This window comes from Prionailurus viverrinus, chromosome E2, assembly GCF_022837055.1.
Source record: "Prionailurus viverrinus isolate Anna chromosome E2, UM_Priviv_1.0, whole genome shotgun sequence".
NCBI lineage: Eukaryota > Metazoa > Chordata > Mammalia > Carnivora > Felidae > Prionailurus > Prionailurus viverrinus.
Window position 1 is genome coordinate 1,565,038 of NC_062575.1, and position 18,939 is coordinate 1,583,976.

Below are 18,939 nucleotides of genomic sequence, written 5' to 3' on the forward strand. Positions count from 1 at the left end.
GGACATCTCATTCCGTCGTCACTTGGTACAAAAGGTGTTCACTCCGCAGCTGGAAGCTAATAAACATCATGCTATTGCTTTTTAAAGGAATGTACCCCAAAGCGTTGAAGTCGGTTTTGTTAGTTTCAGAATTTTAGGTCAGGGACAGGAGAGAAAAGACTCCGGATAGGTTCATGGCAATGAACATAGAAGAGGAATGGATGTTGGCCACTCTGAAGCAGGTGGACAAGGGTAAGCCAGGCTCCAGTTCCCTCAGAAAATAATCCTTTCTGCTTAAATTATCCGTAATTGTATCCAACCCAGTGAGCCACAGTTTTATCCGTATCATTTTTTTACTCCATATCCTGAAATATATTCAATTCCTCTTATGAAATGATAATGGCACAACTCACTCACTACTACACCCAGTGACCTACTAACAAAGTATATGCTTCTTGTTCTCCTGTTGCTCTAAATGTATCACTGAAACTAATGAGGGAGAGGACAGAGACAGAAGGGAATAAAAGTTGACTTGAGAAAGAAGCTGGGTAAATGTTTAAACTGGAAGGAAGGGAAACATGCTCCTTTCTGTATTCTGGGTGTGGGCAGGCACTTTGTGCAGGTGATACCTAAGTTGAGACTGACAGTACACATGAGGACAAGCCTCTCCTGGGGAGAGCCAGGTTAAAACAATCCAATATGAAAGTAGATAAAGTGCCAGGGGCGCCTACGTGGCTCTGTTGGCTGGCGACCAACTCTTCGTTCTGGCTCAGGTCATGAACTCACAGTTTGTGGGTCTGAGCCCTGCATTGGGCCTGCTCTGCATCAGCCTACTTAGGACTCTGTCTCCCTCTCTCAGCCTCTCCCCTGCTCGTGTTCTCTCTTTCACAAATAAATGATAAACATTTTTTTTTTAAGTGCCAAAAAGAGGAGATAAGAAAAAGCTTGGTGAGGTGGAAGGAGTAGCCAGAAAAGGGCAAGGGGGGAGGCAGGAAAGGAGGAACATGAGGAGTACAAATGTGAGCCCAAGGCTCAAACCTCTGATCTCACTTCTTTTTAATTTTTTTTTTAACGTTTATTTATTTTTGAGACAGAGAGAGACAGAGCGTGAATGGGAGAGGGTCAGAGAGAGGGAGACACAGAATCTGAAACAGGCTCCAGGCTCCGAGCTGTCAGCACAGAGCCCGACGCGGGGCTCGAACTCACAGACCGTGAGATCATGACCTGAGCTGAAGCCAGACCCCCAACCGACTAAGCCACCCAGGCGCCCCTCACTTCTTTTCTATGTACACTCACTAACATCAGGAACCTCAACCAGTCTCGTATCTGATATTCTCTCTCTATTTGGGACACCAAAGTTGCATCTTAATCACACCACCTCCAGGAACTGACTGGTACCTCTATCCACCTAATCAGCAAATCCAGATGGATCAATGCCAATTTCACTGTTGTGATATTACAATATAGTTGTAAGGACACAACTCAAACATCTACCAGATATGCCAGTTCACCATGTGTTATGAGCCAAACCTGTTCACTTCTGGTGGGGGAATTTTAGGCAATTGACTTTTGAGGTAATCCTCCTTCCATTACTTCATAGCATAATTCACAAGTTGCAACCCTCTGACACCCACTTCCACAAAACAAATTCCAGGCTAAGGTTAAGTGCTGCATTTATTACAGTATTTATGTGTTTCTCAAACTTTTAACGTGTGAAACTGTGTTACTGCATTTATTAGGGTTCTATCTTCTTTTTTACATTCTACTGATGACATTTTGAGGATCTCAATAAGCCCTGTTGATTTTTATTTTGGATGTTGCATAGCTTGGTGATTTTCAGAAGTGCATATGTTCTATTTCAGCAGAACTGACTCTGTGGACTTTTCTCCAGAATATATTCTTTTTTTAAAATTTTTTTCAACGTTTTTTATTTATTTTTGGGACAGAGTGAGACAGAGCATGAATGGGGGAGGGGCAGAGAGAGAGGGAGATACAGAATCGGAAACAGGCTCCAGGCTCTGAGCCATCAGCCCAGAGCCCGACGAGGGGCTCGAACCCACGGACCGTGAGATCATGACCTGGCTGAAGTCGGACGCTTAACCGACTGCGCCACCCGGGTGCCCCTCTCCAGAATATATTCTTGAGTAAAAAACTATGGTCCAGAACACACACACACACACACCCTATGTACAAGCACTTGTTACACCGAATTCCCTTCAGGGCTTGGGGCACAGAGGTCTACACCCCTGTACACGGAGAGATGATGGACCCTGTGGGGACATGCCACATGGTAGTGATGAGATACTTTCTGCCACAGGGCACTAGGCACATTAGAAAGTCAAGTCAGCTCAAGAAACAGTCACGAGCACCTGATACTTGTAATGAACTGTGAATCCTCAGAAGTAAAAGGTTCAGCTGATCAATCCCATGGAAGGTCTACACTCTGGCGTGTCGTTTTCAACGTGGTGATAGTGCATTCCATTAGTGGCCAAGGACTTCCTCTACTATGAACTTTTCTGATGTCTGACAAAGCAGTATCTCTGACGGAAAAATCTCCCACATTTGCTACACAAAAACGCTTTGCTCCAATATGCACTTCGTGGTGCTGAACAAGTCTATCCTCGAGGCTGAAGGCTCTCCCACGTTCATTATACTCAAAGCGTCTTTCTCCAGTGTGGATTCTCTCTGCTCGAGCTTTCTTTGGTAAATGGAGGACTTCCCACATTCAGAACACTCATTCCAGGCCTCTCTCCACCATTAACTTTATGGTGCTGAATATGAGGGGATTGGTGTCTGAAGAATTTCCCACATTCATTATATTCATACGGCTTTTCCCCAGGGTGAAGTCTCAGGTGCTCACTGAATTCCAACCTTTTCATGGTTTTCCTACACTTGGTGCATTCAGAGAACTCTTCTCCAATGTGGATTCTCTGGTGCAAAAGAAATCTTTTTTGTGGATGAAAGATTTCCATATTCACCGCACTAAGATGGCTTTCTGCAGTGTGGACTTTCTGGTGTTCAATGAGGGTGGAGCTGTGTCTAAAGAACTTCATACATCTGCTGCACTCACGAGGCTTTCCTCCAGTGTGGATTCTCTGGTGCTCGAGAAGCCTCTTTCTAAAGATGAAGGATTTCCCACATTCGCTGCGCTTACGAGGAGGCCCTTCTCAAGTGTGAACCTTCCAGTGTTGATTAAGACTAGATCTGTACTTACAGGACTTCCCACGTTTGCTGCACGCACGAGGCTTTCCTCCAGCGTGGATTCCCTGGTGCTCGAGAAGCCTTTTTTTGTGGACAAAGGACTTCTCACACTGCCCACACTTACGAAGGCCTTCTCTGGCATAAGCACTCTGCTGCTCTGTAAACTTAACCTTTCAGTGGCAGGGCTGCCCACGCTCGCTGCGCTGCACTGCCCTTGCCGAGGGCAAGAAACCACCCTGCTCCCCCTGCCTCCGTGCGGACATTCTCCACTGGGGATGGCCTGGTGCTGGAGAAGGTCCACGCCACCCAGGAAATCCTTCTCGGCCTCTCCACTGGGGAAAATGTTGTCTGACACGGGGATCCTGCTCTTCACAAACAGAGCCCCATTCTCCTCCCTTCTGAGGGCCTTCTCTCCGGGGTTCTGTCTCTGGTGCTGGTGGAGGTGTGAACTGAGCAAGCGCAGTTTCCCACAAGGCCCACAAGTGCATGGCTTCAGCCCAGCGTGCGTCCCTTCACGCTCAGCCAGGTTGAAGATGTCTTTCTTCACTGGGACACATGTTATCACAGGAAGTAGCCTCGGGGACAAATAGGCCTAGATCTGGTATCCTGGCCTGTGACACTCTTTCCACAAAAACTCTGTTCAGAAAAGGCTTCCCTAGCTTTTATCCCATGCCAACAACCTGAGAGCAGGAAAATGGTGGTGAGGTGTCCGCAGACTTTAGTGGGACAGGACAGCCCATTACAAACGTGTGCAGGACACAACCAGGACTGAGTCCATGGCTTTGTTTTTGGGACAATGGAACCAGGGTCAGATGGAGGAAAGGGACACTGTGTAGCACTGACGGTTACAGAACGGTGTGTTGGGGCAGGGGGCAGGGGAGGGGAGGAGGAGGAGTCTCACAACCAGTGAGAAAGGAGGATCCAGTGCTGTGTCGGGAGGAGAGACGCGGTTCCGCTCACTCCTCTGCCAGTGGCTTTCAGCAGTGGCTGAAATCAGTGGTTGTGTGCTGGTGACAAGTTCATGCTGTGTGGAATGTGTGTCGCACGCCAGGAAAAGGCAATCGTCTCTGGGTAGCAGGTAGTCAGCCACGTAGGGATATGCACACATCACATGACGCATGGAACACAGGCTATGTGACAGAACATTTGCAGAGAGAAAGGAAGGGGAAAGACGTGGGGGACATGGATGTAGGGGACAGCCAGGGGCCAGAAGTCACAGCAGAAATGACAAGTAGGCAAAATGTCAAGGATAGGGAGGAGGAACAGAAATGAGGTTTGGCCATGAGCCTTGGCACTCAAACAGCAGGGAGCAAAGGACATTTGCCTGCTACGGTTTGTACTCAGTCCTGAAACCATGCCTGCCCACCGCTCCCACCCACCCTGCCCATGGCCAGGATCCCATGAATCCCCCGTTCCTGTGGTAAGAGAGGTGTCTGAGCCGTCAGGTCCCCAGGGCTCTCCTCTACCCCTCAGCTCAACCTCGCCAACTACGTGGGACCTGGCAGACTGAAGTCCTCAAGAGAAAACAGGGCAGTCAAGTGAACATCACTGGCCCAGAGCGACCCAACCACTGAGAGACTGCAGGCAAGAAATTTGTTACTAGAATTTTGAGGACAGTCTTGCAAAAATCATTTAGGGTTGCCTGCAAATACTGACCACGTCAATGTTTGTAATTCCCGAGACAGGCGGCACACCAAACAGAAGGGGGCAGAAGCGGGGACAGGGATGCTTCACAGAGGTCAACAGTCAACATGGTAAGGGGGGGGGGTGGGTGGGCAGAGCTAATCAGCGAGCGTTGATCAGGCAGGTACAGGAGTCAGAAGCCAAGCCCTTCTGTGAGAGGCTTCACAGCAGAACATGTTGGTGTCTCATACCCATGCCAAGGAACCAGGGAAGGAAGCGGGGCCCATGGCCCAGCTCTGGGAGGGACAGAGAACCTTGGGAAAAGGGAATCAGAGCCTCATGCAGGCCAATGGTTTGGGAGGGAGGGTCCTTACCCAGCGAGGCTATAAGGGCTAAATTCTCCAGCATCACATCATGGTACAGGTGTCTCTGAACCTCGCCCAGGAGCCCCCACTCCTTCTGAGAGAAGTACACAGCCACGTCCTCAAAGGTCCCGTGGCCCTGTCATGATGGGGGCAGAAGAGTTCATAAGCAGGATCCCAAGGCCATGGCCCTCCTCCCCAGCTCCCTCACTCAGAGGAGGTACCAGGCCCTGGTCCACTGGTACCCGCTCTTCCTCGTGCCCGCTCATCACTGCTGCCAACTGTCGGTGAGACAGATGGGGAGGGGGTGGTCTTATCTGTGCTCCAGGCCGCTTCCCTCACGGTCAGCTCTCCTGGGATCACGAAGATCACACCCACATGGACTCACGCTCAGCCTTCCAGCTTAAACCCTGAGTACGAGGGGGCTGAGTGCATCCTCACACCCCCTTCCCCATTCGCACAGCACAACGGGATCACTCCTCCCTCACATGCCAGGCCGTGACCACGGGACCCACGACACCACTGCCGCCTCCAGCCCATGTCACAGGCATCTCTCTGGCTTCCCATAGGCCACTCTGCATGTGGCACCAGGCAGTGCCTGCCGAACGCGACAGGACCCAGGGCTAACCCAGGCGCTGCTCTGAGGACCTCCCGGCCTGGCCTGGCTCCTTGTCCTGACATCAGCCACCCCAGCGTGTGTGAGATCAGACCCCCTGAGCCCTCCTCCTCCTCAGCATGGTTTGCGCTATCCCCTCTCCAGTCACACCTGTCCCTCTCCACCTCCTCATTCAAAGCCCAGGCCCACTTCTCCCGCCACGACCCAAGAGACTCTTGCAGCAGACCTCCTTTACCCCTCAATGAATCTGTCATCCTGTCAGACACTCTTCAGGCCCCAGCAGGAGCTGGCACAAACCCAAACCTGCAGAGGGGAACAAGTACCATGCCTTCCTCAGTGTCACCGGACCTCCATCACTGCCCTGCCTCTCAGGAGATCACATCCAGCCCCTGGGAATCCCATGCCACCACCTGGACCCCCACCTGAGGCCCGTACCCTCATAACTCTCTCTCTTACACACATTTGTGGTCACCGTACCTCCTCATGTCTTAGTGATGACGGCCATCCCCATCCGGGTGCCGAAGCAAGTGAGCCAGTTCATGGATATCCTCCCCATCCTTCCCCTGTACTGGCACCGCCACCCTGATGTGCTGAGGGCATCCTCTTACCTGTGACACCGTCTGCACACCTGCTGCTGCTGAGGGGTGTGGTATCCTCAAACCTGAACCCCTTCCTTCCCTAAAATCCAGATGTGCTTCTAGACGCCCACTTGCCACCTCCACTCAGAGGTCCCTGCAATATCTCAGATGCAACATGCAAAAACCTAACTCCTGAGAGTGCTTCTGTTAAGTGCTCCTAACTCCTGAGAGTGCCTCCGTTAAGTACTCCGAACTCCAGAGACTTGCTTCTGTTAAGTGCTCCTGCTCTGGACTTTCCACCTCAGCGACGGCACTCACACACTTGCAGCTAAAAACAAACATCCTGGAGTGATGCCAGACTCTCTCACCCTGCAAGGCAGAAAATCATCCCTACTTACAAAGCAGCCTACAAACAAAACAGTTGTCTCCATCCACAGAGCCAGGGCTGTGATGTAGCTACCATTAACCTTCCCGATACCATGGCCTCCACTGGGGTCTCCCTGCCTCCACTCTGCAGGCAGAGTAGACTGTTTAGACGTGACTCAGATCACTTCCCTTCTCTGCTCCAAACCTTCCAGGGACCCACTCCCCTCAGCAGAGGCCCAGCACCTCAGGCTGCTTCTCGAGGACTGACTCTTGCCCTCAATCTCTGTTCCCAGCAGACGGAACAGAGTCCTGTGGGTCACTGAACACTCCCATGTGGACATGCAAGTGTCCTGGTTCTTGTGCCAGGAAGCCTTTCATCCCTTCACCTTATTGACTAGAGAAACGGGACACTTGAACAGAACTTATGACTTTGATTAAGGACCTGAGATGACCCCAGGGCACAGAAGTAAGGACAGAGAGTGTCAGGACATCACTCTCTCCTTTATCTATGTGCCAGGACCATGGGGATAGGGATCAGAGCCAGTGAGCACACCCTGCCAGCACTTCTATTATTCCAATGCGTTCACCAACCTGGAGGCTCCCTGGATCTCACTGCTCAACAGTTTTTATACCTCCAGCTCCCCTCCCATCTGGGAGGTAGGGGGTTCTTTTTTGGTGGGGGGTGCCTGGGTTGTTCAGTCGGTTAAGCGTCCGACTCTTAATTTCTGCTCAGGTCATGATCTCACGGTGCTTGGGATTCCCCCCCATCCCATCAAAAAAATAAAAATAAAATCAGCCTCATTAAAAAAAAAAAGTTCTTTTTAAAAAGCATTTTATTTATTTATCTTTAAGTAATCTCCAAACCCAACATATCAAACTCACGATCCTGAAGTCAAGTGTCACATGCTCTCCAACTAAGCCAGCCAGGTGCCCCGAAAGCTTAAACTTCTAATCACCTGGTCTTTCTGGTGACCAGCCCCAACTTGAGGCTATCTAGGGCCCCCGCCCTAAATAAGCTCATTAAAATAAACTCCTTTGTGATAAAAGGGGACACTTATGAAGAAAAAAGAACTCCTCATACCCAGGAAATTCCAAGGGTTTTAGGAGCTCTATAGCAAGAGTCCATGACAAAATCCAAATATATATACATTTTATCGCAGAGCTACGTTGGCATTTCAATCAATTACTACTTGGTTGCATAAGTTTAACTTGCTACAGCTGTACCGTTGTGAACTTGTACTTCCCTGGGAGAGCTGAGACACCTATGACCTTGACTGAGCCTGGGCTGCTCCTCCAGCCTGGCTGGCCCTTCTTTGGCTCCACAGGGAGTAGACAGTCTGCTGAGTCTTCAGAGCAGAGAATCTATACCCCCTCACCTCTCCCCCTCCATCCCAGCAGGCTCCTTAATCATTACACACACACACACACCCCAGAAAGCCCTGAACCACAGGACCCTCTCATCTGCAGGCACACCGCCTGCCCTCCAGCCCCAGCTCTATCTATCTGCCTTCATCTCGGGGCCTATCTCAACGAAGTACTCATATTTTCCATCCTAAATGTGAGATCCAGGCTGGGTCCCGGTCCAGGACTTAGGCTGTCACGATATGCACATCACTGAGCCAGCTCGCCCCCGACTCCAGACCAGAGATTCCAGCTGCCTGTACGTCACCTCTATCTCAGAAACAGCATGTCCAAAATTCAACTCCTAGGCTCTCTCTGAAACGTGCTCCTCACCAGTTTCCACGTCTCGGTGCTTCCAGACACTCTGCCAAAAGAACGACTGGGCAATCTTTCATTCTGTGCTTTTGCTCACAGCCACACTGGCTGAAGAGGAAATCCGGCCAGTTTCACCTCTAAGATTTATCAGGAATCTTATTACTTACATTCCTTCTACGGCCCAAACCCAGCATCATTGTTGAGAGTCTTTTGCAGCGGTCTCCTGGAAGCTCTCCCTGCCTCGACCCTCGTCACTCCCCTCCCAACCCCACCCCCCCACCCCCCCCCCCGCCGTCTGTTCTCCCCGGGGAACACCTGGAATACTTTTAAGACCATAACTCAGAGTTCCTCCTCTGTTCCAACCCTCCAAGGCCCCCAGAGCCCTCACCCCGGCGGCCCAGCTGCTCCCTGCAGACGGAGGGCGGACCCCCGCTCTCCCGAATGCTCTCGCGCGCCCCCACGACTTCGCAGACGCTGATCCCTTCCACACTCATCCCTTCCACACTTGCCCCACTGCCGGCCAGAAAGGGGCTCCCGCCCACGAACGCCCCAGGTTTTGCGGGCAGGGGCCTGGACTGCAGTGTATTCATCAGGAGACCACCCCCCCCCCCCCCGCCCTTGGGGTTCGGGCTACACGGGTCCGGGACACACACTCTCTCACCTGAGCCAGGTACTTTAGCCCGGCCGTCGCCATAGGACCCTGCGGGTTCAACCCGGCCAGGAGACGTGTGATAAAGGCGGAGACGGGCGGGAAACCCCCACCGCAGCCGCGCTCACACCGAACCTCAGATCCGCACCTAGTCAGTAGAGTCGAGACATCCTTCCGCCTCTTGAGTCCGGGATCCGAAATCCGGGCTCCACGCGGAACAGGCGGGAAGTCCCGCCTCCCTGGCCGTTGCACGCTCCTGGAAACGCCCTCATTGGTCAACACGGCCCAGAAGCTGGCGCACAGTCTTCTGGGTAACCTAGTTCCTCTCACGCCAGGGATTGCTGCGAAGTCCGTCGGTGGCCATCAGCCCTCGCACTGATGGCCAGGTGGTTCCTCGGAAAGGAGGAATTAGAAATACATGAAATTAGAGTCAGAAAAACCTAAGTTAACCTTAAAATAAAGCTGCCAGTTATTACCAACAAAAGATAGGTTTGGGGAATAAAAGAGAGTTGTAATCCAGGACGAACAAACTGCCGTAGGCAGTCGAGGAACAAAGGAGAGGTACCCAGTTTTACGGAGAAAAGGGGTAAGTTGGGAAGGCTGTCATAAATTAAAAGCCATTAGAATAAACTGGGAGTTTGAATTATAGTGGCTTCTCATTGGCTGAGTAGAGTGGGATAAGGAAAGTTTCCTATCCGTATGGGGGGTACGGAAAGTTTCCTATCCGTATCCATCTGCTAGGTCAAGTCTCTCTCTTCCTGTTTGGTCTGCAATTCACTAGGAGTGGTAGGGCCTCTGCTGAAACCTCCAGACGACATTTATTTTTTTATTTTTTTTTTCAACGTTTATTTATTTTTGGGACAGAGAGAGACAGAGCATGAATGGGGGAGGGGCAGAGAGAGAGGGAGACACAGAATCGGAAACAGGCTCCAGGCTCCCAGCCATCAGGCCAGAGCCTGACGCGGGGGCTCGAACCCACGGACCGCGAGATCGTGACCTGGCTGAAGTCGGACGCTTAACCGACTGCCCCACCCAGGCGCCCCTCCGACGACATTTTTAATGAGGTTTTGGTTATCAATTTTCATACCAGTATAAACTTTAAAAGAATCCAATTTAACTTGGATTTCTCAACATAAATGTTGATGCAGGATTACAATGCATTCAAAGTGTTAAAAAACTGAGGCACGGGGCACCTGCGTGGCTCAGTCAGTTGAGCTTCCGGGTCTTGATTTGGACTCAGCTTATGGACTCCTGGTTTGTGGATTCCAGCCCCAACCCGGGCTCTGTGCTGATGGCATGGAGCCTCCTTGGGATTCTCTCTGCTCATGCTCACTTTCTCTCAAAATAATAAACTTCAAAAACAAAACAAAACACCGAGACATGACACAGTCCTTAACTTTTGTGGGGTTTTTAAAAATTTTTTTTTTCTGAAAGACTGTTAAGACAAAAATCTTGGAGGGATTTTTAAGTAAGAGAAATCAAGTCACTAAGATTTGGAATTAAAAAAATGTGAATTAGGGGCGCCTGGGTGGCGTAGTCGGTTGAGCGCCGACTTCAGCCAGGTCACGATCTCGCGGTCCGGGAGTTCGTGCCCCGCATCAGGCTCTGGGCTGATGGCTCAGAGCCTGGAGCCTGTTTCCGATTCTGCGTCTCCCTCTCTCTCTGCCCCTCCCCCATTCATGCTCTGTCTCTCTCTGTCCCAAAAATAAATAAACGTTGAAAAAAAAAAATGTGAATTATATGCAACAAAATACCCTTGTATGCTTCATTATTGGCTAAAAAGTAAATACATAAAATTAGATGACACAAACCTATTGTTGACAGTATTTGCTAACTTGCCATGATTGGTAGTGGTGTAAGGCAAAACCACTAAGAGATTGCGCTAAAATACTATTTGGGGGGTTAGTGGTGAGGTCAGGTGTTGATAATAATAGTTACAAGTGTAAAAATCCCAACACCGTTTTGGAATTCGAGAAGCTATTCATAAATGTCATAATTCAATATGTATAGAAGATGCAAAATTTATTTTAATATAAAAAGTTGGAGTAATTTTCTTAAAAGATTAATTCAAGTCATAAATTTAAAATAAACAGTGTCTTATTGGCATAATGGCATAGAATTCAAGTTCAAAACTAGCAGAGTAAACTGTAAAGTTTATAAAGAGGTGCTCACATATTTAGATTCCTCATGGAATCTATGGGCTATGGTGATGCTACAGAACATTGGAAAATGGCTGCCTAAAAATATTATTCATGGGATAATACCAATTATCATACCAATACCAAATTGAACACCAGTTTTCATCTCTGCTCTTAATCATACACAGAAATTAATTTCAGATAAGGAAGGTTTAAGTGGTAATAAAAATATGTAACTTAAAAGATCATGGAAGAAAAAGAGCAGGAGTTTTCAAGCCAAACATAAAAATTATCAAAACATATACACAAACTATATGAAAACAACACACTTCTATTATCAAAAAAGCACACAAAAATTGAAATAACAAGAACACAAGTGAGAGGATATTGAGTCATCTATAACTTTTAAAGACTTAACATATAACTAATAAATACATTTATTAAGCCCTCTACAAATTAATAAGAAAAATGTTTAAAGCCAGAAACTGCAAAACTCTTGCATACCACTTTAAATTAGAATTACAAAAGGCAAATAAAAATTTTTTTAAATAATCTTTGGCAATCAGGAGATGAAACATCAGATTGGTGAGACTCAGTAAGTCTGACAGTACTGACCCTGAAAACATTAGTAAATATCATAAACTATCATTGAGCATCTATTATAATTATTTTGGAGAAGAGTTTGGTATTATACATTACACTTAAACCTATGTCTACGCAAAAAAAATTCTTCCTGTTGATATATGCACTGCATAAGCCAGTGAATAAACCAGAAAACATGGCAGTCACGTTAAGTAGCAGTGCTGTAATTGCCAAAAACACAGAGAAAGAAGCAAGCAAACACATGAAAACTTTCAAGAGGCGAATATAAAATCGAATTTTATTTATTCATCCCACAGACTACTACCCACAAGACCCACGAGTGTATGCTTTCAGCCCAGCATGCATTCCTTTGTGCTCAGCTAGGTACAAAATGTCTTTCTCCCCACGTGGCCCACGATCCAGCTTCCTGTCCCAACTTCAGCCATCCAGACCTTCTATGGATCCCAGGTAGCCTAACCTCCTCTTCCTTTTCAGTGTCACATGTGCTCTACATACACTAATAACATTTCTCTCCACCTACACTCATTCAAAGCCCAGCCTCATCTGTTCCCACCACATGCCAATGACTCTCCCATAAGATTATCATTTGCTCCCAAGCTAATCTGTCAGCTTGTCTGAAATTCCTCTGTCTCCACCAAGAGTTATCAAAAAAGTCTGAGCCTGGAGAGGGAAGAAGAAGCACCAACCCTGACCTCTGCATCATCTGACTTCCTTTCCTGCTTTGACTCTGAACAGATCTCATAACCACTTCCCCTTGGAAGCCTGTGCCACTAGCCAGCACTCTCTCCTCTCCCCACCACACACACCCATGGTGGTACAGTCCAACTTCTGTTGATAAAGACTGTCCCCATTAATCAGGTGCTCAAGCAAGATGCCCAGTCCTTGGAGAATACCCACCCCATCCTTTCCCCTAATGGCATCATCACCATGATCTGAATATGCCCCCCTAGAAATCTGACATATTCCAGGGCACCTCGGTGGCTCAGTCAGTTGAGTGACCGACTCTTGATTTTAGCTCAGGTCATAACCCCAGGTCATGGGATTAAGCCCCGTGTCTGGCTCTGCACTGAGCGTGGAGCCCGTGTAGATTCTGTTTCTCTCTCCCTCTGCCCCTCTCTCCTGCTCTCTCACTCTCTCTCTCTCTAAAATAAATAATAATAATAACGATAATAATAATAACGAGGAGGAGGAGAAGGAGGAGACATATTCCATATTCCAGCCACCTACTTACAAAGATCTTCAAACTGAATCCCTCCTTTAAATTCCAGATGTGTTTCTAACTGCCAACCTGACACCTCTACTCAGAGATCCTGGAATATCTCAGACCCACTTCTAATACTGCCTCTGAGAGTTAGTCCTACACGTGACTTCCCCATCTCAGTTGACAATGTCTCCATTCTTTGTAGGTGCCAAAGCCAAAACCCAACAGTCATCCAGCTCCCAGAATCCAGAATCCAACCAACTTCCCCCATGACAACAGACCCTTCTCTGGTCCATCCATCCTCAGCAGTGTTCCAGACTACTACAGTTATCTCCTTCCTCACCCCAAAATCTCTCCTCCACTCTGAATTCCCAGACGGCCTGTTAATAGATGAGTCAGATCACCTCCCTTTCCTGTTCCAAATCTTCCATGGTTCCCCAAACCCTCAGAACAGATGCCCAGCTGCCCGGCCAGCAGTTCTAGTCCTGAATCCTGCCCCCCTGCCCTCCGCATTCTCCCCGTATATAAAGCAGACTTGCTGTTCCCTGAACACCCTCAACTCAGACTCCCCTCCAAGCATTTGCAGACGCTGCCTCCCATCCCAGGGACAACCTTTGGGCTCACCTCGTGTTGGTTGCCAGAAATGTGGACTTTATCCTACAAGTCCTGGACTGGATTCAGGATTCAGGAATCTGGGCGGAGGAGAGCCCCCCAAGGCCCCCAGACCTAGAAGTGGGAGCCAGGAAGGTGAAGAGCCCATGAAACCACTCTTCTCAAACGGGGGAACCACGCAGGCAGGGGCCTGGGTGCCAGAGGGCTTGGGGCACGACCCTCACCTGCGCTGACGCTGTGTGAGCTGATCGACCCTGGTTAAAGGTTGCACTCCTGTGAAATGGTCCGCAGGACAGACGGGGGTGGGGGGTCCCCGGGTCCCACGAAGGAGCGCATGGGCCCCTGCGGTCTTGGGACAGCTCAGCTGAGCCCCGCGTCATGGATTTGGTGCAGACCAAGTTCTTTTTCATTACAGCGCAGCAGTGATGCCCCTTCAAGCTCTCCCTCCATGGCCTGCATCGGAAGCTGGAATCCACATCAGAGATAAAAGGCCAGAATTTCTCTGGATGTTTGAGGAAAATTGTCTTGATGACATGTTTTTTTTTTTAATTCTGCTTCATATCATGGATCTGTTTTTATTTCCAACTGTAGGTCAGTTTTGTTTTATTATATCATTGCAAAATGAAAATTGCAAAACATTGTTGCTTCCTAAAAGTCAGCCTTTCAAATGCATCCCTTCGAAAGGTTCTCTCTTCCTCACTAACAAATCTGTTCCTTTGGTTTTCATTTAACTTTGAACTGTTTTCTTATGTGAGTGCGCACAAACACGTAAACACATATACTTCTTTCTTACAGCAATAGAAAATTGTAGAAAATATTCCTGAGTGTATTAACACCCACTTGTTGACTTTTTACAATCAGTTACTAGTACAGTGGGTGGGTTGAGCCTTTCTTTATTCTTAATTTTTTTTTTAACGTTTATTTATTTTTGAGACAGAGAGAGACAGAGCATGAACGGGGGAAGGTCAGAGAGAGGGAGACAGAATCTGAAACAGGCTCCAGGCTCTGAGCCGTCAGCACAGAGCCCGACGCGGGGCTTGAACTCACGGACCGCGAGATCATGACCTGAGCCGAAGTCAGCCGCTCAACCGACTGAGCCACCCAGGCACCCCTAGCCTTTCTTTATTCAACAAGTTATTTCTTGTTTGGTTTCCAGTTCACCTTGCTTTGCTTTTGAATTTTGTTTTGGATTACTGCTTCAATTAATAAGTTCTTTCATGCTTAATAATATACTTTTATACTTTATTCTATGTGGGAAATGTGGGTTCCATTACATCCCGAGGGAATCGTGAAGATGATGACACATACTTTTATTTTCCCCTTGGTTCTGGAGTGTTATTGAAAGCCATGCTCCCTAGGTATTGATGTGATGGGTGTGTCCAGCTCAGGATGGAGGCTAGGATCCTGGAAAATGTCATTTTCCCTTTCCTTTCAATTTCACTTTGCTCTGTGGGCATGACCTCAGACCCATAGTCCATATTCCTTTTCTTCTTTTGTTTTTTTTTTTTTTTTTTGGTGTTTATTTATTTTGAGAGAGAGAGCTTATGCAGGCAAGAGCAGGAGAAGGGCAGAGAGGCAAAATCCCAAACAGGCTTCGCACTACAGTGCAGAGCCCAATGCGGGACTCGAACTCACAAACTGCAAGATCATGACCTGAGCCGAAATCAAGAGCCCGAAGCTCGACGGAATGAGCCACCCAGGTGCCCCTCCAAGGTCCGTATTCTTGTCGAACTAGTCTCAGTCAACCTCCTGGTACTCTTCTGCAAAAAGACACAATGGCAGGGGCACCTGGGTGGCTCAGTCAGTTAAGTGTCTGGCTTTGGCTCAGTTGTGATCTCAGGGTTCCTGAGTTTGAGCTCCACATCAGGGTCTGTTCTGACAGCTCAGAGCCTAGAGCCAGCTTCAAGGTTTTTTGTCTCCCTCTCTCTCTGCCCCTCCTCCGCTCCATCTCTCTCTCTCTCTCTCTCTCTCTCCCTCTCTCTCTCTTTCTCTCTCTCTCTCTCTTTCAAAAATGATATAAACATTAAAAAAAAAAGACACAATGGCAACATTTGGGTGGGACTATTCCCTAGATGAAGCTAAATGTAAATGTGTCTCCTATTTGTGCAGAATGGGTGAGGCAGTTTTATTCAGCACCACCTGCCTCCCTCAGTGGCTTCCAGGATACGAAGCTTTGCCCCAATTTCTCTGGGCAGATGGAGCTAAAAGTTAAATCTTTCTGTTCTGCCAAATTTACCCATTTGTTGTATTTATTCCAATACTTCCATGTGCTAATGAATGTGTTTGTATAATAAGTCCTTTTTTTTTAATGTTTATTTTTGAGACACAGAGAGAGATGTGGTGTGAGTGGTGGAGGGGCAGAGAGAGAGGTCGACACAGAATCCCAGGCAAGTTCCAGGCTCCAAGCTGTGAGCACACAGAGCCCAACACCGGGCTCGAACTCACGAGCCCAGTGATCACGATCTGAGCCAAAGTTGGACGCTCAGCCGACTGAGCCACCCAGGAGCCCCTGTATAGTAAGTCTTAAAATCAGGGTTGTGTTCTCTTCTAACTTTGTTCTTTTTCAAAGTTCTTTTGGTCATCTTTTGTCCTTTGCATTTACATATAAATTTTAGAATCTACTTGTTGATTTCTACCAAAACAAATATACAAGGATTTTAATATGGATTGCATTTCATCTATAGGCTCACTCTGAGAGAGGAAGATTTTTTTTTGTCTTCAATTTAAAAAATGTTTAATGTTTATTTATTTTTGAGAGAGAGAGAGACAGGGTGTGAGGCAGGGAGGGGCAGAGAGAGAGGGAGTCACAGAATCTGAAGCAGGCTCGAAGCTCCGAGCTGTCAGCACAGAGCCCGACGTGGGGCTTGAACCCACGAACTGTGAGATCATGACCTGAGCCGAAGTCAGACTCTTTAACCTCTGAGGCACCCAGGCGCTCCTGTGATCAATTTTTTTTAAGGGAAGAGGATTTTTATTTTATTTTATTTTATTATTTATTTATTTATTTGAGAGAGAGGGTGCAAATGAACGAGGAGCAGAGAGAGGGAGAGAGAGAGAGAAGCAGGGCTCACCTAAAGCAGGCCTCAAACTCACGAACCATGAGATCATGACCCGTGCCAAAGTCAAATGCTTAACCAACTGAGCCACCCAGTTGCCTTAGAGAGAGTAATATCTTAATAGGATGTTTCCCATCCATAAATATGGTATACCTCTCCTTTTATTCTGGTCTTGAGTAGCTTAACTCCAAGCCAAAATCCTATGTGTGATTTTCCAGGCCAAACTATAGGCAGTTAGAGAGACTTCACCCAGAAAGCCTCACAGGAGAAAGCTGCCCTCCCCACAACAGGTGCATACTCAGTTCACTGCAGGCTCTGGACAGAGTTGCAGTCAAGGCATCGTTCTCTCTGCACCCCCAGCCATGCTCTTGTGTGTATCTGCATTCTTAGCCTAGGCACCTCCATTCAGAGGCCTTTTTATATGTGCGAGGAAAGACAGGACTCCACTGAGATACTGTTCAGGCATCTCTACCAAAACTCCCTTATGTGGGGGCGGGGGGTGTGAAGACCCTTTACGCACTCTGACTTAGTAGTCAGCACTCCTAGTACTCCTAGCCCATACCCTCTTCCTCCTCCATCCACGGGGTCTGTTAAATAGCAGGAGTCTTTATTTTTTTTAAAAAAATTAACATTTTTATTTATTTTTGACAGAGAGAGACAGAGCACGAGTGGAGGAGAGAGGGAGAGAGAGGAATGGAGGGAGGGAGGGAGGGAGAGAGAGGGAGAGAGAGAGGGAGAGAGAGAGAGAGACAGAGACAGAGACAGAGACAGAGAGAATGAATCCCAAGTAGGCTCCATGCTGTCAGTGCAGAGCCCCACCTGGGGCTCGAACTCTCGAAACCACAAGATCATGACCTCAGCCGAAACCAAGAGTCGGACACTCAACCGACTGAGCCACCCAGGTGTCCCAACAGCAGGAGTCTTGTTCAGGGATCTCTGGCAGTGAGATCCCCTGTCTGCACTAATCATCTGACCCTCACCTGGTCCAGTTCTGGGAAGTAAAATGAGACATGGAAGAAGCCTGCCCCTTCTTTCTGTTCCTGGCCTCTTGTTTATTACCCAAGGATGCGAATAAACCCTGCATTGTTACTTTTTGTTTGTTTTCCTCCCTATCCTACTTGACCATCTCTGAGAAGTTACACATCTTCTTTTTTTTTTTTTTTTGTTTAATGTTTATTCATTTCTCAGAGACAGAGAGGCAGAGCGTGAGTGGGGGAGGGTCAGAGAGAGAGGGAGACACAGAATCTGCAACAGGCTCCAGGCTCTGAGCTGTCAGCACAGAGGCCGATGCGGGGCTTGAACTCATGGACCTCGAGATCATGACCTGAGCCGAAGTTGGACACTTAACAGACTGAGCCACCCAGGTGCCCCTACACATCTTATTTCTAAGTATTTGTATATCTGATGCTATTAGAGACTGCAGTGTTTTTTAAATTAGCAGTTGTTCATACCCATTACATAGAATAACACTTAATAGTTCTAGCAGTTTCCTTTTATGTTTTGGTTTCTAGGGTTTTGTAAGTCCCATAGGATTCTTTCCATAGACTATCATGTCCTCTGTTAAGTATTACTTGTTTGTTTCTAAACTGGATACTCAGTGTCCCTTTTTCTACCTTGACTAATCTAGCTAAAACCTTTGGTAGAATAGCTTCCTCTGCAGAGAATTGCTTTAGCAGCATCCCACAAATTTTAACATGTTGTGTATTTATTTAGCATAAGATAGTTTATTTCCTTGGAGTGGAAAAGTTCAGTCCTATGTCTAGGAATTCTGGATATCTGGCTTTGACTCTTTGTTGAGATAGGGTGGTGGGATTTTTTTTGTCTAATGTTTATTTTATTTTTGAGAGAGTGAGAGAGTGAGAGAGAGAGAGAGAGAGAGAGAGAGAGAGAGAGAGAGAGTGAGTGGTGTAGGGGCAGAGACAGAGAGGGAGACACAGAATCTGAAACAGCTGTCAGCAAAGAGACCGACGCAGGACTCAAACTCATGAGCTATGAGATCATGACCTGAACTGAACTCTGACGCTTAATGGACTGAGCCACCCAGGCGCCCCTAGCTTTCAAATTTTTAATGCATAGAAGTTCCTGGGTGGCTCAGTCAGTTAATAGTTGATCGTCCAACTTCAGCTCAGTTCTTGATCTTGAGGCTTGTAAGTTCAAGCCCCACATTTGGCTTACTGTAGTCAACGCGGAGCCCACTTCGGATCTTCTGTCCCCCTCCCCTCTGTGCCCCTCACCCACT

At 47.9% G+C, this 18,939-nt stretch overlaps 1 protein-coding gene and 1 long non-coding RNA gene across 2 annotated transcripts in view; one reads left to right on the top strand and one right to left on the bottom strand.

The window, feature by feature from the left end:
• The window catches only part of LOC125152410 (zinc finger protein OZF-like), a 516,059-nt gene that overhangs the window by 322,291 nt on the left and 174,829 nt on the right, over positions 1–18,939 (bottom strand). The window lies entirely within an intron of this gene.
• LOC125152462 (uncharacterized) lies at positions 9,440–14,193 on the top strand. Its single transcript, XR_007147208.1, has 3 exons — positions 9,440–9,676; positions 12,128–12,278; positions 14,060–14,193. It is a non-coding gene; the product is annotated as an uncharacterized LOC125152462 (long non-coding RNA).